The 24,045-nt window shown below is 38.2% G+C and overlaps 1 protein-coding gene and 1 pseudogene across 1 annotated transcript in view; one reads left to right on the forward strand and one right to left on the reverse strand.

Moving 5' to 3' along the window:
- Positions 1–24,045, reverse strand: part of TENM2 (teneurin transmembrane protein 2) — a 1,539,571-nt gene that overhangs the window by 1,415,949 nt on the left and 99,577 nt on the right. The gene's annotated exons all lie outside the window — the stretch shown is intronic.
- LOC113929314 lies at positions 19,952–21,334 on the forward strand (annotated as a pseudogene).

The raw sequence follows: 24,045 nt of genomic DNA on the forward strand, positions 1-24,045 counted from the left end.
CAGGCATCCTTGGAAAGAAAGAGAACAAGACCCCTTAAGGAACACGTGTATATACATTTTCTGAAAGATACAGACACACAAGACATCTCTTCTTGAAGATACTTGCTTACATTCCACGATAATAAAAAGAATCTCTCTCTTTGCAGGGAGAATGGGCAGATTTGAAAGCCACCTTTATATGTGAGTAGAGTCTCCTCATTAGATCAGTCTCCTTCCTTCTAAGGTACCCTACTACATGTATAGGTTCCATCTGGCCCTCAACACATTACCCAGAGGAACTGGGTGTCAGGGAACTGGGGCTAAAATGACACCCAGCACTGGGCTTTTGTTGTGAATCATAAACTTTGTTTCTGATCCTACTTTCTAAGACTCTTCACGCTTCCTGATTTAATACACATAAAAATCAAGTTGGCATAGTTTGGACTGAGTAACGAGAAAAGATCTAGCCAAGGTGAAATGCATGACAGATTCAGTTTTTTTAAGTTTATGTATGAGAGAGACCCTGTGAGCTTCTTTTTGCAGCAATTATGTGGCAATAATGTACTAGTGTAATGTCACTAGACTAAGAGCTCTGTGAGCATGGGAATTCTTATGTGTTTCATGTTCACTGCTGTATCCCCAGTGCCTAGAGCAGTGCCTGGTTCATAGTAGTTAGTACATTTTCACTGAGCCGATGAATGATGGGTACAGGTATATCATCTAGAAACCAAGAAAAAAAAAAAATACTCCTGATGGATGATGGCGATAAATTTGAGGAGAAAAACTGCCTTAGTGCCTCTGGGTGAAAAAAAGCAAGAGACACTCTTTTTTTTTTTTTTTTAAGATTTTATTTGACAGAGAGACAGCACAAGCAGGAGGAGCTACAGGTGGAGGGAGAGGGAGAAGCAGGCTCCCCACTGAGCAGGGAACCTGACATGGAGCTCGATCCCAGGACGCCCGGATCATGACCCGAGCCAAAGACAGAAGCTTAACCGACTGAGCCACCCAGGTGCCCCAAAGCAAAAAATATTCTTAATACCTGGGTTATGAGTCTATTAAAAAGAATTTTCTTTAGATGTTTGGCTTCATTTGGAACCATCCATCATACCAAATACAGTAAATGAATTATACTAAAAAAAGGAACTTCCAAACCAAATAAATGTACATATACCTGCAGTGGATTTTTTAAAACTCAAAAAGTAATTATGCCATTATCTATTACTGTAAATGGTGAGCTGTGAAGAGACAGTGGAATTTATGTCTACTATTACCAAGTAAGTTTTTTCTTGCTAAGAACTAATATATCAGAAAAGTAGCCAAGAATAAAAAAAAACCATTAGAAATATTGAGATTAATAACTATTATGGTCATATAGTAGAAAGAGGGAAACAGATATATTGATAAGTAAAAGTCTGTATCAACTGTCACTTTGTGCTCAGATTCCAAAAATTACCCTAAACTATATTAATATCCTTATGGATTGTATTTTGTTTCAACATGTTAAATGTGTGCTGGCTACTAGCAGGATCGAGGCAACATGAGATTTAAAGGAAATGGTAACCTTTTACTGGACTTGAAGGTGCTGATGCTATGACTGTTTTTTTGATGTTTCTGGCCAAGGCAAAAATACGTTAAAAAAAAAAAAAAAAGAAAAAAAGTATTATTTGCCAGGAATTAAAACAATTCCATTTGTTTCATTCTTCATATTTCTGTAGGACTTTACTTTTTAGGATTTTTTAAGAGCAGGAACAAAATTCATGCATTCTTTCAAGCCGTCCAGGGTGACAACAAAAACAGAGTAGCAGTTAAGATTTACTGAGCACCTACCCTATCCCAGGAGCTATGCTCAGAGCTTTATTAATTCTCCCACAACCCTACAGGGTAAGAAGTGGAATGTGCCCATTTTCCAAAAGAAAGATCTGAGGCTTAAAGAGGTCAAATAACTTGCACATGGTGAAGAAATGTGTATCAGAGAAACTAAGCAATCAAACCCCAGTTCTGTACTTGTAATCACTACACTATTCAGTTTCAGGAAAAGCTCGTCAAGCAATGAGTGAGCATGATGGAGAGTGTCTGCTGAGTGACCTGGGCCTGCTGGAATCATAGGCAGTCCATTCTGAATGAGGCTTTAGCATAGTTGAAATCAGCATTGGTGGCATAAAAGCTGAATATGACTAATGGCAAAGAAAGATCTATGATCTCCTTTATGAATCAATGTTCACTCAAAATCTCATTTTATTTGCTGTGTGTCTTCCTTTTAGTCCTGTATCTAGGTCTTTTGATTCCTGCTTTGAAGACCCACAACTGAGTGACACTTAGAGAAACAAAAATTTAGTTTTGTTTCACATCATTTTTTGGTGGTCTCTATTGGTTTCCTCTCTCAAGAACAGCAATGAAAACTAGGAGTCAGTTATGCACTGGCACTAAAAATTTAGCAAGATGTCTGGATACTCTTCAACGCCATACCTAGCATTCGGATATTTAGAAATATTCTGACATTAATACTTCACCTATTTAGCTCCAATCTAGCTTCCAACTTTCTTTGTCTTTGAATCCCAAATAAATACTTTAGTCATCTCAGAACTGGGTTTTCTCTTTACCTACACATTTCTGACACTTGATTCAGTACCTTTGCTCAAACTGTATCCCCTCCGGGGGTTCTCCTCTTCCCCTTGCTACCAATCCCAGACTAAGTAACTTTTAGTCCAAGCTCACATCTGAATTCCTCTACAATGAATTCCTCTGATTATGTGCATCCAGAGAGATGCTCCCTTTCTCTCAGCCCTGCAGTACATATTGAGAGGCCATATATGGATGGTTTATATTGTATAAAATGTGACTATTAAAATCTTCCCAACTGGAATAGAAAATAGAGAAGTACGGCCATTAAGGAATCTCTAATAAAGTTAATCATGAACCACATTTTAAGCAATTCAAAACCATCCTTATATGATATATTGATATGTGCTATAGGAGTTCTGACAAAGAACAGAAGTACTTTAACTGAAAGATTTAATTCCATGATTACCCTTTTAGTAAACATCAGTGAAACTGAAAATAAAAGTCATGCAGTCAGATTAGATTTTTCTCAAATTGCATCATCTTTTTAGAATGTCACAATGCATACCATATAAAAGGTCCAGTAAAAAAAAAAAAATCTGCTTAACTTTTTAAACTCCCCATTTCCACACTAGGTTTTACCATAGAATATCTCCTTCACAGAAAACTGATTAACAGCATGTGGAACAAAGTTTTAGCATCCTATGTACAATCATGCTGTAGTCCCTTGGGAAAAGATGCTGAGAAAAAAAACTTTAATAAAATTTCTGTTCTTTTTTTTTTAACTTTCCGTATAAATTTGAAAGTTAAGGGGTGAGATCACTTCTTTCAACAACCCTTAGGTAGGTGAAGATTCTAATGATCTGACTGTGCTGCCCCGCACATAATTTATTTAAGTTTTTTGTCTGGCTTTGAAGTCAGAATAAAACTGGAAAAGGTTCTATTTTCAATGAGTATTTGGCCACGAAAAACAATGACCAACAGTTATCTTTCCTAGAACATCTAGTCATCTCTTAAAAAGCTTCTTCAGTTGAACGTACTACCTACTATAAAACAACTATACCATGGTTTGAATCTGTTCCAGGTGAAGTAGTCGAGTAATTGTGGGGTTTGCCGAACTGAGGGCCAGACTTGAGTATACAGTTCTCAAAGAACTTCCCACAGAAGGGATTATTAGGAAAAAAACGTTCATTCTCTTCATCTGTTTGCTAATACCACTGGGCACTACAGATTTGTTTTTCAGAGTGGTAGACCTCAAAACTAATGATCTGCACAGAAATAACCTCTAGAATTTGCCCAGGGTAGCACAGAGGTTAAACACAGTTTAGGAGTCAGGTAAACCTAGGTGAAAATCCCAGCCCTAGTTTTTACTACTTTGTCACCTGGGCTAACTGTTTCACTTCTAAGAAGTACTAGCTTTTTAAAGAAAGGTGGTTATAAAGTTTAACTGAGATAGTGTGTGTAACAATAAATATTAGTATGATTTTTATTGCTATATCTACTACGTTTAGTACTGCTATTTCTTTAAACTGCCATGCTAAAGGGAATTATTCATTAAATGCAATGATAATTGCTAATCTGTTAGGTGCCATGGCTGTGCTAAATTTGAAAGATATAGCAATAAACAAGATATAGCCACTACATTTAAGAGCTCAGGGTCTTGTGAGGAAGACAAGTAAGGAAATTCAAAATTAAAATACACTCTGATAAGTACTCTAAGTGAGGTGTTCCCAGGATATCATGGGAACACAGAAGCAGCCAACTCAGCCAAGGTGGGATCAGGACAATACTCCAGGAGGTAGAAACAGCTGAGGTAAAAATAAAGGTGAGGATAAATTAGCCAGTTGGGCAAAGCTACAGACTGGTGGGTGGACGAGAGGAAAAAATATTTCAGGCTGGCTGAGGGAGCTTAGAACATTTGAGAAATTTGCAAGTCATTTTGTGAAACATGGCTGCCCTGTGGGTATCGTCTGGAAAGTAAATCAGGAGAAATATGTGTGTTCACAAATAGTTGGGCTCCTTTACCTAGGAAGGTGTCTATCGTGTCCTTGTCATGTAGGCAGAGGGAAATGGTCTGTTGTATGATTTTAATCCAAAGAATGATAATTTGATTTGGACAGATGAAGAGAAGTGTGATGGGAAAGGAGACCTGGTAGCCAGCTTCTGAAATCATTATGGTCGGTTATATTCAACATATTATCTGAAGTCCACCCATCCTGGGTAAAGTAATCAAGTGATCAAACTTCTATATAAAATGGAGGGCAATTTGTAGTGTAGCAGGAATTCAGATGGAGAAATTAATGGTGTCCATTTTTTTTTCTCTGTTATAGGTACATTACAAGGGAGTAAAATCTCTCCACTACCAACTTACCCAGAGCAGCCTTGAAACTCTAGGCTTTCTTATTTCTAAGAGGAGAAAATAAGAGCTTTTTTTTCTTTTTTCTTTTACTTTCCCTTTGTTTCATAAGCCTAAGCTCTACAATGGAAGGAAAGACTTAGATTATTTTCAAGAGAGAGGAATCTTGGTTTATGGAGAACAGCCAGACTCCAGGGAACATCTGAATTATTTCTATAGAGGCCAGAGCTGTGTCCAGGTGAAGTAAATGCCTAGGCGCTAAAAACATAATCTCTGAAAACTTGGACTTTTAGCAAAAGTCTTGGGGCCAAATCTGGCATGGGTGAATAGGTAAATTTCCCACTTTCTACCAGACCCATGTAATTTAGGGCTGACAACCTCAAAGGTTATCACTGAAGACTAAAGAATAGAAGCTGCTCCCATTTCTCAGTTCTTAAAGAGGAGCTCCCATCCACTGAGGAGACTGCATTTTTTACCAATCCCAGGTGGAGAGGGAGAGGCCAGAGAGAGGGAAAGCGAAAGAGAGAGGGAAAGAGAAAGAGAGAGGGAAAGAGACAAAGAGAGAGAGATCACTTTCATTTGTATGATAGATTAATTTAAGGCTTAACAAAATTTGGTATTTGTTAGCTAAAATTAACAGGTTAATATACTCTATGGAAGACTCTCATATTAAGTTGGGCTGCCACAGAGGCCTTGCCAATGTTGGCAGAGGACGCACACTATATATGTTGAAAGGCTTATTTATGGTTGGAATTTTCAGGCAGGGCATCTTATTTGCAATCTATTACTGTTGTAACAACTTACTGTTGTTCTTTTTAAAAAATTATAAATTACTGTTAGTTTCATCACTGTTGATTAAGTTTGTGTGTTAACTGGTTAACCCTAAAGTCTACAGGTTACATGACCCGTGGCTTTCACCTACAATAACCAGACTTGATTCAAAGTACACATTCACAAATGAACCACTCATATTCCTATTGCTAAAGCAGTAGTATTACAGTAGTGATGTGCCACCCATGTATTTGTAACACTTCTGTGACACTTAAATAGCTTGTGAAAACTGTAAGAGCGAGTGCATATTTTAAATTCATAGGACACTGGTTTATAACTGCAGTGTAAGTTTAAACTCCTAGGACACTGTATTTGTAAATAAGGTTGCACTTTTTTTTAAGCAGGTAAATGATACCTAATTTTTCTATATCACTGGCAAAATTGTGTTGCCATTGTTTATTTTGTGTCTTCGAACTAACTGCTCATCAGCAAGTTTATTTTCCATTCAAAAGTACCCTTGGGTACGGGTGGAGGGAGCTGGCTTTGGGTGTTCTTTGCCTTGTCTAAAAATGGACTGTGATCTACAAAGTTCGAGAATTGCTAGTGTGAATATGAAGTGAGGAGAGCTGAAAGAGAAGCAGGAACTCCTCTTAGGAAGAGGTGGTTAAGTTTTATCATCACCCGGGGCCCACAAGCTGTCAGCAATTTTATTAACCTTTCAGGTTAACCTTCAGCCTAGGCAGAAATGAAGACTGTGGGAAAGAACTGCATAAACGACTCACAATCACTCATTTAGTTTCCCAACCTCCTCTGTGTCTGGATTTAATGGATAAAATCCTTCCCAATTTGCACCCTGCTTCCTAATATGCAACTACTTGGATTGCAATCAACATTCTAAGTAAAGCCCCTTTTATTTTCCCCTAAAAACCTAAAAACGATTTGAATGCCAATAATAATAATTTATAGATCAGAAATGTCAGAAACCAAAAAATCATGCCTAGATGTAATAGATATTAACTATGTTATTATGTACCTAGAAAATCTGATCTGGAGAGATATAAACCAAATTATTAACAGTGGGTCATTCTTGCAAGGGGATTATTGGAAACTAAATTTCTATGCTATATAATTTTAACAATATTTGATTTTTAAAATAGAGAGTATTTATTGCTTTAAAATAAAGGCATATGTGAAGTGTGTTTCATTTGGTTTTAAGATAGATATATAGTCTCAGTCTAGCCCTCGCAATTGAAAAATAGAAAGAGACTGAAATAGAATCTGTGCTTTGTAGACTATACTCATTCACAAGCCCTCTTAATGCCTCCTAACATACCTACTAGCATTTGCACAATTGTTTACTTAATACTTTAGATTCATTCCAAGCAATAAAACCTGGGAAATCATGTCTTTGATATGCTAGTTATATTAAAATAAAAACCTGTTCTTCCAGGTATTGCTGCAATTATTTTGCACAATCTTATATGGAGCTGCATTTTGGAAATCTTTGATTAGAGAACTCCTGAGATTCCTTTCAACCCCAAGATTCTACAAGTTCTGGAAAGAAAACACTGGCCACCCCGGTGATTTGCATTGCACTATTTTTTTTTTAACTTTACTAGCTTTACAGGTAGACTTTAATAATTCAGGACTGCACAATTTTCCAGACTATTTTCTTGATTCCTGAATATTGCACAGTGCAGGAGTAGCATGTTTTTTGTTTTTTGTTTTTTTTTACTGTCAAGGGCCAGATAGTAAATACTTTATACCTTGGAGGCCATATACTGTTTCTATCACTCCCTTCCCCCTTCCCTCCTTTGTCTTCATCTTCTTCTACAATGCTTTTTACAATTTTTAAAATATTTATTTATTTATTTATTTGAGAGCGAGAGCAAGAGAGAGAGAGAGAGAAAGAGAGGGCAAGTGGGGGAAGAGAGGGAGAAAGAGAGAGAATCTCAAGCAGACTCCCTGCTGGGCACAGAGCCCTATGCAGGGCTGGATCCCAGGACCCTGAGATCATGACCTGAGCCAAAACCAAGAGTCAGATGCTCTGCCTACAAAGCTACCCAGGCACACTTACAATGCTTTTTAAAGGTAAGAGCCATTCTCAGCTCCTAAGTTGTACAAAATGAGGCTATGAGTTGGATATGACCAACAGGCCATAGTTGCCGACCCCTGGGATGCTGCAATTACTTGTCCTGAAGAATTTGGTAAAAATACAGTACTTTGGACATAGTGGGTATTCAGTAGGTATTTGCTGGTTTGATTTGGGAAGGTATCGGTATTCATAAGCTTATCTTCTTCTCCTTGTCAATGGCTTTAGTAAGAGTTGGGGTAGTGAGGAATGGCTAATATGAAATGGCAGTTTTCCAGGAATTTTAATTATCCATGTCATTTCTGTCCCCCCCATCCCATCCCACCAGTATGACAGGTACCTCAAAACTCTTTGTGGTTCGTTACTTCTGTTGGTACTCCCAAGCTGAGAATCCCTTCATGAGGCCCAGTGGGGAAATGGAGGAGACACACCTTTACAGAGGCCACAGCTGGCTTTTTAAAATACATTTGAGTTTTAACAATTTCACATTCATTTCTGCTAATGATTGGGGAAGTGAAGCTTTCCTTTGAGTCACCTTTCCTCTTCTAAAAGAGTCTGCATTTCACCTTTATGGGAAGCTCTGGGCTTAGTGCTTCATCCCACATCAAAACTCTCCCCTGGGATTTCCACCTTCAAACAAGTGAAACAAATGCATTCCCGCAGGGGGGCGTGCTGTCAAAGAGGAGTGAAGTTATCCAGATATCAGAACTATTCAGATAGGATTGCCTACTTAGAGGAAATCAGTGGCTAATAGAGAATACTTGCAGTGGGGGACCACTTAGCACTCAATCCCACATGCGTCCAATCTCTTTAGAGCCAGCCAGGAAAAAAAGCCCCTCTAGGTTTACATGAGCCAAGAAAGTGTGTAACAGACTATACAACACAGCATGCGCTAACCAATATATTTTGATTACCTTTATCTTAACTTTCCCAAATTAATGATCACTTTTCCACCACTAAGTCATATTTCCTATAGAAATTTGCTGGAACAAAGCCTTCCTTCTTTCTAAATCTTCTGCATTTTACCATTTACCTAAAAGAAAAGATGGATAAGGATGGATGCTTTATGTTGAAAGAAAGAAAGAACGAACGAAAGAAAATAAAGAAAAGAGAAAAAAGTAGTTCCATTAGCAACTTTGGTAAGAAATTGCTCCACATTGTTCCTCTGACAAGTAATTTTTCTCAGCATGTGTGCATCTTAAAAGTATTGCAAAACAATATCTTAAAATGAACTGATTAGTATGCATGCTCTGTGGTCACATTTAAGTTCTATTTATAAAATCTATTCTGTTCCAGGCTCAGACAAACAAAACTGAAATGCAGCTGTGTAACACATTGATAATTTTCATTAGTTCTAAGAGCCTCAATAGAATTTGCAATTTTATTCATTACATCTAAATAATCCTGGAAAACCCGTTATGAAGGTGACCTTTCACTTTTTCCCCCTTTCACTTTTTCCTTGTGATTTGTCTGAGTGTGTGTATATATGTACGTGTGTTCGTGCATGCGTGCATGCGCACATGCATGTGTGTAGGAGAGAGAATCAGGAAGGGCTGGGTAGGGTAAGGAGATTTTTACAAGAGTGAAGCACAAAACAGAACAAGAAATCAAGTCAGGCAAAGATGAAAAATGAGGCACAGGGAATCAAAATCCCCCACATATATCATGAAAGCCCTTTTAACTAGGGGTATTCTGCCATCATTACCCAGATGTGAACAAACCCAGATTTCTGAAGCTACTGTGTGTTACTGTAGGCAAATGTGGATTATATTCTAATTCCTTAAGAGTCAGTGCTCTTTTCTGATCTGAGGAGATAAGGATTTTCCCAGAGAGTGAGCCAAAGGACAGACCCATGAGAAAAATACAGTGCTGCTTCTTTCAATTCAAACTTGCTCTTGCAAAGTAAAACAATGCCAACTTCGGAGATGGCTCCTCTTAATGTTAAGAGTGATTTTTGTGTGTGGATCTTTGAAAACTAATTTCAAAACACACACTTGCCAGAAGGCTGGAAGTCAGCCATGAAATGACAAAGAAGTCTTCAGAAAATTAAGATAACAAAAAAATAGGAACATAATATGAAAGGTAAAAAATAAAGACAAAACACTTGCAATTTAGTAGATACTGAGATGATGCTTCAATACTGACCAGGCAATTAAAATGATAAAACCTTATGTGTAAAGAATGTGAGGCACCTATCTTAAATAAATATATGTGTATAGATACAAACACTCACACCAAGGGTTTATCTGATAATTGCTAATTTGGGACTAAAGATAATGACAGTTATGAATAACCCATTATGTGCAAGTACCATCTTCTTCAATAAGGCTAACTAGGGCCTCAGCAAGGGTTATTTTATCTCAGCGTCTCTAAAGGTATGATATTAAAAACAACAACAACAAAAAATGATGATGGGTATGGGTAGCAGCAAGTTGCAATTCTGGGAAATATTAACTAAGCAAAGTTGGACAGCTTCTATACTGCTTAGAATCTTTAACATGACAATGTCAAATTTTAATCTCCACAACAGAAGATGCAATATAAGGCATTTCCCATACCAATGGAACCACAAAACCATTTTGTTTTGTTTTCTCTGCAGAGTATCCTGCAGAATGACGGTTCTGGGGGACATCTTTTGGGGAAATGCTATTTTATGTGAATAACTGCTTTAGCAACCATTGTCAACTAACAGAAATTAAGGTTCAGATGAAAGAACACTGTAGCCATGATTCATATTTAGTGAGAAGGGAGAAAATCAAACCACGGAGTTTTCTGGAGTCCTTTTAGATTCCCCGGAGACAGAACGCTGGGCTTTTAGATGACTCAAGGAAACTTTTTTTTTTTTAAGATTTTATTTATTTATTTGACACAGAGAGAGAGAGACAGAGCACAAGCAAGGGAAGAAACAGTGGGAGGGGGAGAAGCAGGCTCCCCACTGAGCAGGGAGCCCGATACAGGGCTCGATCCCAGGACCCTGGGATCATGACCTGAGCCGAAGGCAGACACCTAACTGACTGAGCCACCCAGGTGCCCCTCAAGGAGACTTAATATGAGAGAAAGGACAAGAGTGGGAAACCTGCCCATCACTGAAATTTACAATTTACCCGATTTGAAGTCTTTGGCACTCCAATTTATGACAGAAATTTGAAACCAACAAACTTGAAATGTTCTAAAGGTTTCCTTGTCAACTGTTAGATAAACAGGTACCTTCCCACTATAGCATTACAAGCTTAGTAAAAATGTGGCTATATAATTACAGGAAAGTCCACCTCATTTCAAAATTACTATAACCTGTCAGAACACAGGTAGCCTACTCTGTTAGAAGATTTTTAGGCAAGAGGATGGTACCAAGGGAATCTCTTATCAATATTTGAGAGAGTATGGAAAGAGCACCTAGGAAGGAATGCACCCGGAGCTACAGAACATGAGTGTGACTATAGAACCCAGTCACCACAAGGAAGATTCACCTGCATATCACTGTAGAAGCTGAGAGATTTTTCCAACTGCTTTATCTCATGAAGACTTATCGGCTAGGAAACTTCATGCAGTCTGGCCTATATTCTGAACATAGGTAGGACAACAGACACATTTATGAACGTTATAAAATAATTAAGCCCTAGCAGCTGCTGGCACATTAACATTATGGTAAGGATTTACTGAGTTTGGAGACTTTATGATAATGAATAACAGGCAACAAGACTGTGTGGGCCTACAATTCTGTAACAGGTTTCTGTAGTCACGGTGCTAACTGGCTAGGCGGCGCTATTAGAGTTTGATCACTTTTTATAAATATTGAACAAAATACCTATTTTAAATATATACATAAATTTTTAAATAAATTAACATTCTATCTACCACTTTAAGAAAAAATTGTCAATCATTACATCATTTTAAAATTTTAGGTCAAGTGGGTTATAAATTATATTAATGCTATTGGCTTGTGTTGGCTCCACTTTGGCTGATAAAGGGAAATATTCGCTATTCTTTTTCAACATTAGGTGAACCAAGCTGTTATTTACAAGTAACAGAACTTCTGAATGATTTGGCAACTTATGGCACTATTATTTCGGCATTCGCTCTTATTGTAACTTCAAATCTGCTTTAATAATATCAAGGAAATGTTCATTTTCAAAGGAATAACAGTGCTCCAGCTAAAAGGTAGTAACTCTGGAAAGAATTTAGGCGTGATGAAAGCTATAAAGGCCAAACAGCTACCATGATAAACGCTGTGAATTTAGAACAGGATGTCATGCACATTATTAGGGATGATACTGACAAAATAAAAAGCAACTCTAATCTAGCTACACTTTTGAGTTTGCAAAAATCGTCTTATATAACAAGGTAAATAAGGTGGAAAAAATGCCAGTGACATGGCCACAGAATCAATCCTCAGCTATAGTGATGGCAGATTTAAGCACCTTGAGAGTTCACTCCAATTACTTTCTTTTTGTTACTAGGGCAAAATTATTGTTGAATTGTGTCAGTTTTTGATTATGAGTCCTTTTCAGGATTATACTTTTGGCATAAAATTAGACTGTCCTGTACCAACATTTCATTTCTTCTAAAAGTCATTAACTATCAAGCCAACCCAACAAAGATGTGCTTGAACTATATTCTGTCATGAGAAAACACTAAGAATAGCTAACATCCATCACTTATTATGTACTTGGCATATGCCAAGACTTTGCATCTACTTTACATCTACCCTTTCATATAATTCCCAACAACCAATCATTGACGTGTCTACTGGAATTATGAATATTTTATAGTGAGTTTTTCTGAAGTTTAGAGAGTAGACAGACTTGCCCAAGATCACAGAAGTTCAGACATATTCTGTGAGTCCAGAGACTCCTCTTAACCACACACCATATGAAGGCAAAGTTAAAATGCAAGTACCTAAGAGTTTACCTATGTTGCCCATTTCCTGGACTTGCCTTGATTCAACAAAGCTCTTTTCTGATGTGTTTATAAAGCTAAGAAAAATGGTAAATTACTGTGCACACTGTTATTCCTTTAATTCCATAAGAGGAAGATAATAAGGATAATGAGGACTGTTCCTTTGTGATTCCAGCGTGGTATTTTTGTGGGTGGTTTTCAGAGCACATGGTGTGCAATTAGAGATAATGTGGATGGCTCCTTGTTTTCCAGGCATGTGCCATCCACCGGGCATTTGCTGAGGGTGTTTGATGTGTATGCCACAGGAATTGATGTGGACATTTCATCTGCCTCTCAAGTCTGAGAGCCCTTAGGATTTTGGCAGTGGCACACGCTCTCAGATGACTTGTAATGGAGACCTACAAGGAGGAGTCTCTATTATATTTTAAATGTAGTTTTCTGCTTCTCACAGTATTTCCTCCTTTTTTTGGACTTCCTCCCTGTATTTAAAATTGCCATAGTAATCAGGAAAGTGACTCCTGAAACTGTGGCCTACTAGCTTGCCTTATTTATTCTCTTGCTATGACTTTCATCATAACTTTTCAGAAGGCACACACCAAAAGAGAACTCTTCTACCCGCCAAGGCATTTAAGCTCAGCAGAGGTCCAGCAGTGTAATTTCTGCCCAAGTGTCACTGATATATTATTGAGGAAACATCAAATCAGATGGGTACTGGAAAAATTAAAGCCTATTTCCAGCCTCTCTGCTTGACCTATACTCCTGAAGTTAGGTTTACATGAACCTTCCAGCCCTCACATTCCCTAACCTTTACCCATGCATTATAGAAACAAAAAATTCTTTTTACAGGAGTGCCGTTCAACAGTGCTTTTGCTTTCATGTGTTTTTTTAACTGTTCTATTTGTCCATTTTCCCTGTTTTTCCCACACTATGTTCTATCCATTATCCTTGCCAAAGTAACCTGACATGCATCTTTCCATATTTTTCTATATAACTCAAGTTTCAGTCATTGCTAACCACCCTCAAAAAAGACATAATATTTTACAGCCTGCTCTGTACCTTGCTTTACTCACAAGCTTTTAGTACTTATTAAGTATTTCTCATCTCAATTGTTTTTTGGCTCTTTATTATAGATGTTCATTGCTTTGATAGGGAATGAACTCTGATGGCAATAATCCATACAACAAAGTTTATTCATGACATTGCACTAGCCATCTTGGCCCATTCTCAATGAATGCTGACTTAAAGGGAAGGAACAGATGCACAGGTAATATATCTGCTCTTAAAGCACATATAATTTCAGAGTTAATTTATTTAACCACTTATTCACTCAGTGTCTACCATGTTCCCAGTATTTTTCTGCAGTTACACATTAGAAAAAGCATCTGCGGGGAGCCTGGGTGGCTCAGTCCTTAAGCGTCTGCCTTTGGCTCAGGTCATGATCCCAGGGTCCTGGGATCGAGCCCCGCATTGGGCTCCCTGCTCTGAGGGAAGCCTGCTTCTCCCTCTCCCACTCCCCCTGCTTGTGTTCCCTCTCTCACTGTCTCTCTCTCTGTCAAAAAATACATAAAATCTTAAAAAAAGAAAAAGAAAAAGCATCTGCTTTTATGGGCCTCACTTTCTAGTAATGTTTCACGAAAGCTGATCATAAACAAGTAAACAAAGAAATAATATAGAGCCAGAGAGTAATACATGTTCTTAAAAAAAAATAAAACCAGAACAATAGGGTAGAGAGCAAATGGCATAGTCAAAAGACCTAACAATTTGAACTAACATCTAAGTGATGGAAAGAATCAGCCATGCTGAGGTCTAGACTTGAGGAAGAGCATTAGCGGCACAGAAGCCTTGAAACAGAAATGAACTGAGAGCATGTGAGGAACAAAAGAGGCGAGAATGTAAAAAGCTTAATAGGTAAGGGGGGAGTTGAATGTATGAAACAGTATACTGAGATGGAAAGGACCCAGACCCTGACAAGTTCCTAAAGAAATAGCTCAGACAACTAGTGGCTATTAAATACCATGAGGATAATTCAAAATGGAGATACAAATGAGTGTGTGTGCGCATGTACATGTGCATATGTGCACATGTGTATATGAATAATACCTATCTTCATGGAGGAGGTTGTAACAGAGATGTGCTTTAAAAGATGAGTAGGGGGGTACCTGGGTGGCTCAGCCGGTTAAGCATCCAACTCTTGATCTCATCTCAGGTCTTGATCTCAGGGTCCTGACTTCAAGCCCTGTGCTGGAACTTACTTAATTGTTTTTTTAAATTTAATTTAAAAAAATAAAAGATGAGTAGGATTTAGACAAATGAAAAATAGGAATGGGAGTGGATAAAAGGGTACAGCAGCTTGTGGGGATAGCTTGTGCAAGGGAAAATAGGGGTGTAGAAGCGAGGTCTCTGTGACTAACAAGTGGTCCATTGCAAATGGGTGAGCAAGAAGTGGGGAATAAAAAACTTGTGAGGGCTATGAAGGGGACTGAATGTCAGAATAAAAAAACTACTGAATAATTAATCTGGAAAGTTAAATTATTAAAGGTTTGAGCACAGGGAAGTAACAATCAGAGGTGAGATTTCAAAGGATTTCTCTGACACTTCACTGTTGAATTGGATTGAGTTGATAAGGCTGGTGGTGAAGAGTCTAGATAGGAGGCTTTTTATATAGTTATTCAGAGTGGACTTAAGAATTAAGCCAGAGTTCCTCAAAAAGTTGAAAATAGAGCTATCCTACAACCCAGCAATTGCACTACTGGGTATTTACCCCAAAGATTCAAATGTAGTGCTCTGAAGGGGCACATGCACCCCGATGTTTATAGCAGCAATGTCCACAATAGCCAAACTATGGAAAGAACCTAGATGTCCATCAACAGATGAATGGATTAAAGAAGATGTGGTGTGTGTGTGTATACACACACACACACACACACACACACACACACACACACACACACACACACACACAATGGAATATTATGCAGCCATCAAAAGGAATGAAATCTTGCCATTTGCACCAACAAGGATGGAACTAGAGGGTATTATGCTAAGCAAAATAAGTCAATCAGAGAAAGATAAGTATCATATGATCTCACTGATATGAGGATTTTGCGAAATAAGACAGAGGATCATAGGGGAAGGGAGGGAAAAATGAAACAAGACAAAACCAGAGAGGGAGACAAACCATAAGAGACTCTTAATCTCAGGAAACAAACTGAGGGTTGCTGGAGTAGAGGGGGTGGGAGGGATGGGGTGGCTGGGTGATGGACACTGGGGAGGGTATGTGCTATGGTGGGCGCTGTGAATTGTGTAAGACTGATAAATCACAGACCTGTACCCCTGAAACGAATAATACATTATATGTTAACTAAAAAATTAAAAAAGAAAAGAATTAAGCCAGAGACAACTGGAGAGAATGTAAAAGAAAATACAGTTTGGAAAAATATTAGACATGGAATCTGCTCTAGATCCAATGCATAATTTCTTCTTCCCTCATGCTCATCAGACTCTCTATTTTATTTCTGGCGACTCTGAAAACATCACCTCCTGGGAAAACCAGCTGTGTGGTTGCACAACTCCAACTGTTTAAGTTCTTTCTCAGGTTGAATTGGAATCTACTTCCCTGTAAGACCCACTGATCCTAGTTTTACCTTCTGTAGAAAAGCAGACTATGCAGCTTTCTTCCACAATAGGACAAGCTTTCATATATTTGAAACTAACTATCATGTTCATCTTCTGTCATATCCAGGTTAGCCTTCCTCCAGTTTCTCTGACCATGTATTTTATATGGTTGCATAAGATGTGTATTGTATTTACATAAATAATTAACATGTAATGATTCTTTACATGCTATTAACAATGACAACGTATTTTTCCTGAAGGCTTTTTTCTCATTTGCAAAAATTTATCTTGTTTAACTTTCTCCTGTACAAATTCTAGGCACTTATTATACAATTGGGGGACAAGAAAATGGAATCGCCCTGCCCTATACAACATTATTCTAGGCCAGGGCCATATTCAGCAAACTATGGCCTGTGAGGTAAGAATGGTTTTCACGTTTTTAAATGGTTGAAAGAAACAAACAAAAAGAATATTCTGAAATACATAATAATTTTATGAAATTCTAATTTCAGTGTTCATAAATAAAATTTTATGAGAATGTGCCCATCCATGTATGTATTGTCTTTCACGTTTGAACAGAGACCGAAAGGCTGGCAAAGCCTAAAATATTTACTATCTGGTCCTTTACAGAAAAAGTTGGCTAATATCAATTCTCAGGCCCTGGTGTGTCGCCTGTTGTCTGCTTCATCTGGGAGGTTGTTAGAAATGTAGAATCTCAGGCTCTACCCCAGACCCACTGAATGAGAATCTGCATTTTAATTGAGTGCCCAGGTGATGTAGTTGTTCCTTAAAGCTCAAGAAGCAGTGCTGGAGCAGTGCTTTGCAACTCTGGCATGCGTAAGAATCACCATAAGAGTTTACTGAAGGACCAATTTCTGGATTTCACCCCCAGGAAGTAGACTGGGGTGAGGCCCGAAAGTCTGCATTGCTAATAAGCTCCTCTGAGATGCTGACACTGCTCTTAACTTGGTCACACTTAGGGGACTCTGTTCCACCCATGTTTAAATCCTTCCTCCTTTGCAAGATTTTCAATCACCAACCCAGCCAGGACAAATTCTCTCTCCCTTCTTCTCGAGCTCTTATACAACAAACGGGACTCATTTTACATTTATATAATAGTATTTGGCCTGGGGCACCTGGGTGGCTCAGTCAGTTAAGCGACTGCCTTCGGCTCAGGTCATGATCCCAGGGTCCTGGGATCAAGCCCTGCATTGGGCTCCCTGCTCTGCAGGAAGCCTGCTTCTCCCTCTCCCACTCCCCCTGCTTGTGTTCCCTCTCTCTCTCTGTCAAATAAATATCGTAAAGAAAAAAAAAAAAAAGTATTTGGCCTTAGTAGATAGCTCAAGTGGAAAGAACCTTCTATTTTACTAACTCAATGGCCTCTTGCTGTTTCCCAAACCTGCCAAGCACATTCCCACTTCACAGCTCTTGCATCCTATTCCTGCTGCCTGGAAGGCAGTTAGGTCACTCATGGTTTTCTTCTAAAACTGCTTTCCACCCCCACACTCCATCACCCTTATCTCATCTTGCTTTATCTTTCTTCACTGAACTTAACAGCACTTTACATTATGTATTTATTCAATGCATCTTTCCTCCAACTAGATTATAAGTTCTGTGATATCAGGGACTTTGTTTTCCTTCATTCAACATTGATTTATTGAGCATTTACTGTGTATTGGGTACTATTCTTGGATTAGAGGACATATGAGTTTACTTAGGAAAATGGCTATCATTCACTAGGCATTCAATGAATATCTGTTGAATAAATAAATGCATGAATTCCCTTTTAAGCCACTTGGAGCAGAATTATGGTTGATAATTTATAAACTGCACATATCTTTAATTGTTAGCCATATTAAGTTACAAAAATATCTAATCAAAGCTAATATTCATTGGGTACTTATCATGTGGTGGGCACTTGAAATACAACTTTTATTCTCATTTTTAAACTTAGGAAATGTGAGAACTAAGGAGGTTATATAACTTTAAAAAGGTTGAATGTGTACATTAATACAGGTAGTGTAATACCACACCTGAAAGGATAACCATCACATACTCTCCTTCCTCATAATGAAACTTGTGGATAGACTGGCAGGTTTGTGTGGTAACTGAATAACACCTAAAGATAAATCTTTAGGTGATAAATCTTTAGTTTGAAAGCTCACTCACTACTCACATCATTCCACAAAAAAGTGAAGGTAGCTCTAACAAAGATACACACACACACACACAGACACACAGACACACAAATATATTTAACAGAAACGGAAGTGAATAATTAGGTCTAGGTAAAATATAATTGAGAACTAGTATATTAGGATTAAGAAAAAATATAGCTATGGAAATCATAGGTGTTATCACTGATCTTGTTATTTAGCTCTGAACTTCATGGTATCTGATAGGGGGTGAATTTTTTCTCCCCTACAGAAAAAGATATGTTGAAATCCTAACTCCCTGTACCTCAATGAAATACCCTGTATTTCATTTTTGAAATACTGTCTTTGCAGATATAATTAATTAAGATGAAATCATACTAGAGTAGGGTGAGCTCCTAATTTGACTACTGTCCTTATAAGGAGATAGCTACATGAAGACAGGAGACATACAGAGAGAGCACCATGCAAAGATGGACACAGAAACTGGAGTGATGCATCTCGGGGCCAAGGAATGCCAAGAATGGATGGCCACCACTGGAGGCTCAGAAAATGCAAGGATATTCTTTTTCTCTGCAGATTTCAGAAAGAGTATGGCCCCGGTGACATCCTGATTTTAAATTTCTAGCCTCCAGAACTGTGAGACAACATATTTCTGTTATTTTAAGCCACAAGTTTGTTGCACATTTTTGAAGCAGCCCCTTGGAGGGGAAAGAAAAAAAAAATATATATATATATATATATATTCTAGAAAAGTACAATCCAAGAGGTAGACTTATTTTAGGAATGAAATCTTCACATGTGATATTTAGTGGATTCCTACAGAAAGAAAATGAATTTGCAGTGATTTGGAAGAAGAAAGACACTCTGATAGCACAATTACCTAACAGAAACAACAAGATATATTCAGTTCTAGTGAAGGATAGCATTATGGGTGTATGACCTGTTCTTGGAAGGGCCACGTGCTTGGTCTAATGCTCTGTTCTCAGTGTTGTGAAATTCTTCATAGTTTTTAAACAAGGTCTCCACATTTTCATTTTGCTCTGGGCCATCAAATTAGGTAGCTAGTCCAGGCCTGAGTAATAAAACAGTATTGGTACTGTACAGGGATTACTGAATACACTAATAAAACAGTGTATGGAGCCTAAAATACAACAGAGACAGTATTTCAAATCAGTGGGGAAAGAATGGACATTTCCATAAATGTTGCTGAGACAGTTGGTTATACACATGGAAAAATAGAAATAATTTGGAACCCAAATTCATACCACAGGAAAAAAAAAAATCAATTCCAAGGACATTAAAGACCTAAATGTGAAGGCAGAAATATGTACCACTGAGAAGACAATATTTGAGAACATTCCAGTGCTTTCGGGTGTAGGAGACTTCTTGAATGAGTTGTAAAAAAACAGAAACCATAAAAAAAATTGATAAATTCATCTACATAAAATTAAGTACTTCTGCTTTTTTGCAACGGGTTTGCCGCCAGAACACAGGTGTCGCGAAAACCACCTCTCAACCTAAACCAAAATGGGAAAGGAAAAGACTCACATCAACATCGTCGTCATTGGACATGTAGATTCGGGCAAGTCTACCACTACTGGTCATCTGATCTACAAATGTGGTGGGATCGACAAAAGAACTATCGAAAAATTTGAGAAGGAGGCTGCTGAGATGGGAAAGGGCCCCTTCAAGTATCCCTGGGTCTTGGATAAACTGAAAGCTGAACGTGAATGTGCTATCACCATTGATATCTCCCTGTGGAAATTCGAGACCAGCAAGTATTATGTGACCATAACTGATGCCCCAGGACACAGAGACTTTATCAAAAACGTGATTACAAGCACATCTCATGCTGACTGTGCTGTCCTGATTGTTGCTGCCGGTGTTGGTGAATCTGAAGCCGGTATCTCCAAGAATGGGCAGACCCGTGAGCATGCCCTTCTGGCTTACACACTGGGTGTAATACAACTAATTGTTGGTGTTAACAAGATAGATTCCACTGAGCCACCCTACAGCCAGAAGAGATACAAGGAAATCATTAAGGAAGTCAGCACCTACATTAAGAAAATTGGCTACAACCCCAACACAGTAGCATTTGTGCCCATTTCTGGTTGGAATGGTGACAACACCCTGGAGCCAAGGGCTAACATGCCTTGGTTCAAGGGATGGAAAGTCACCTGTAAAGATGGGAATGCCAGTGAAAGCGCACTGCTTGAAGCTCTGGACTGCATTCTGCCACCAACTCATCCAACTGACAAGCCCTTGCGTCTGCCTCTCCAAGACGTCTACAAAATTGGTGGTATTGGTACTGTCCCTGTGGGCCAAGCGGAGACTGGTATTCTTAAACCCTGGCATGGGGTCACCCTTGCTCCAATGTTACAACTGAAGTAAAGTCTGTTGAAATGCACCATGAAGCTTTGAGTGAGGCTCTTCCTGGGGATAATGTGGGCTTCAATGTCAAGAACATATCTGTCAAAGATGCTCGTTGTGGCAATGTGGCTGGTGACAGCAAAAATGACCCACCAATGGAAGCAGCTGGCTTCACGGCTCAGGTGATTATCCTGAACCATCCATGCCAAATCAGCACTGGATATTCACCTGTGCTGGATTGTCACACAGCTCACATTGCTTGCAAGTTTGCTGAGCTGAAGGAGAAGATAGATTGTTGTTCTGGAAAAAAGCTGGAAGATGGTCCCAAGTTCTTGAAATCTGGTGATGCTGCCATTGTTGATATGGTTCCTGGCAAGCCTATGTGTGTTGAGAGCTTCTCTGACTCCTCCTTTGGGCTGTTTTGCTGTTCGTGACATGAGACAGATGGTTGCTGTGGGTGTCATCAAAGCACTGGACAAGAAGGCAGCTGGAGCTGGGAAGGTCACCAAGTCTGCCCAGAAAGCTCAGAAGGCTAAATGAATATTATCCCCAATACCTGCCACCCCAGTCTTAATCAATGGTGGAAGAACGGTCTCAGAACTGTTTGTGTCAATTGGCCATTTAAGTTTAATCGTAAAAGACTGGTTAATGGTAACAATGCATCGTAAAAACTTCAGAAGGAAAGGAGAAAGTTTTGTGGACCATTTGTTGTGTGTGTGTGTGTGTGTGTGTGTGTGTGTGTGTGTGTGTGTGTGTGTGTGTGTGTGTGTGTGTGTGTGTGTGTGTGTGTGTGTGTGTGTGTGTGTGTGTGTGTGTGTGTCAGTTTTAAGTTATTAGTTTTTAAAATCAGTACTTTTTAATGGAAACAACTTGACCAAAAATCTGTCACAGAATTTTGAGACCCATTAAAACAAAAGTTTAATGAGAAAAAAAAAAAATTAAGTACTTCTTCTCCATGTACTCCTTCTCCTTTGCAGAGATCTGAAATTTTAAATAGTACCTGTGAATGTCAGGGGCTTGGCCTTGGATTACCCCAAACAGGAAGGGCTCATGTCCAGAGCTGAGCTTTCTGACTTGTTTTCCCTCCTTATTGCTTTCCCTTCTTTTGGTGAACTTTTGGTTTGTGTGCCTAAAAGGAATGAGGACCAGTGGAAGAGAATGATCAGTGCATAAGGATTCACCTTTGGGCTGACTAATCCATAAGTTTGACTACATACAGAGAAGATTGATCTAATAAGTAAACAGACTAAGGGCATTGGAAGCCAGATTTCTCACTGTTGGAGAAGGGAGTTAGGAACGTGGAAAAGGGAAGACTAGATTAAACTCTGTGGTGTTCAATTAGCATCAGAAAATATCAGTATAAACTCAAGATTTTTACCTTGCCTACCTACATATATAGGGGTGTGTATGTGTACACGCACATACACATATAGACCTATATTTCCTATCTGTGTTTAATAAAAGAACCTAGAAGCAATGATACCTCAGTAGCAATGAACCTACTGAATACCTAGATCTTAGTTTCTAAACACCATTCTTCACTAAAAGAACTTAGACTCCATAAAGAATGGCTGATTTGACAGGGAAAATATAAGATGAGCCTATAACAACTAGGTGAGCCAGAACATAAGGAAATGCTCAAAGTATGATAAGGACATGTCAAAGGTCACAGAAGCCAGGTTGAAGGGGCTTCCATCAGCCATGTCTTAGATAATTTTACCATGAAAATAAATAGCGGTAGTAAGGGATTGTAAACCTTTGAGTAAAATAGGAATACACAAGTATATACTGATATAAGTAAACAAATACAAATTAATTGATTGATTAAATGGAAAGGAGGGAAAAACTCTACCTTGCAGTAGCATGCTAACTGGTAAATCTAGATAGAATTAGAAAATCACTATTTGGCAAGCACCAGTGTCATAAGTAAGTCAGGAAAAGAATCATTAATGGATCCTAAATCTGGTAGGTGAATGAGGAGCAGGATTAGTATATAATTTCAAAGAATGTTCTCATAATATACTCCTAAGTGACTTATCAATTTAGGTACAATATCCAAATTAATTAATTTTAGAGGGTAGGTTTCTGTCATTCAACATCCTAACCAAAACATAAAAGTTAACATCACCAGTACTGGGACAAATCAATGTGGTGTGCCTCCCGATATGATGTATTGAGAATAGCACAATATGACTTCTGTGGAATTCAAAGCAAAAAGCATGAATGACAAGAAAATATCACATTCCAAATGAAGGGACAGTCTACAAAGTAACTTGCCTGTACACCTTAGAAATGTCAAGGTATGAAGAGAAACAGTGACAGAGGAACTACTCTAGATTGCAGAAGACTAAAGAGACATGAGAACCAAACGTGCTCCTGGACTGGATCCTGGGTCTATAAGGAACACTTAATTATATCAAAACTTGAATGGTATCTCTGGACTAAAGGTGATATTAGATCATTGTTAACTTCTTGATCTTGATGGATGTACTATTACTCTTCTACATAAAAAACACAAACTGAAGTATTAAGAGGTAATGGGGCATCATGTCCCAACTTACTATCAAATGGTTTAGAAAAATGAATTCTAAGTGAAGAGTATATTAGATCTCTGTATATAGTGATGCAACTTTAAGTGTAAATCTAAACTTACTTCAAAATAATTGAAAAACATTAAGTTCTCTTCGAAGACATAATTGCAGCATTAATTTCACATTAATTAATTTCACATTAATTAATTGCATTAATTTCACATAATTTTTTAAATGGCCTATAACATTTGAAAAGATGTTCAACCTCATTAATAATTAGGGAAATGCAAATTAAAACAACAATGGGACATCACTCATCCCCATTAAGACTGATAAAAATTTAAAAGTGAGATAATATGAAGCACCACTGGTGAAGATGTGAACAGAATTCTGATCTTTTTGGTGGAAGTGAAATTTGATGCAACTACTCTGACTACAGCTTGACATCACTAGTAAAATACTAAGTTATATACAGACTATATTGGTAGATTATATTACTGTCACTAAATGTACTGTCATATTTGTCTGCAGTGCCCTTCCCCGCATTTTACATCCCACCTTGTTGAATTCAGATTTGGCCATGTAACTTACTTTAGCATATAAAATATGAATGGAAGTGTTGTATATGATGTTGTCTAAAAGTAGAAGCTTTTACTTGCAAGTTGTTGTATGCTCCGGTACAATCATGGCAATATTATCATTTGGGGCTTCTTTTTCAGA

Source organism: Zalophus californianus, chromosome 5 (assembly GCF_009762305.2).
Source record: "Zalophus californianus isolate mZalCal1 chromosome 5, mZalCal1.pri.v2, whole genome shotgun sequence".
Classification (NCBI taxonomy): domain Eukaryota; kingdom Metazoa; phylum Chordata; class Mammalia; order Carnivora; family Otariidae; genus Zalophus; species Zalophus californianus.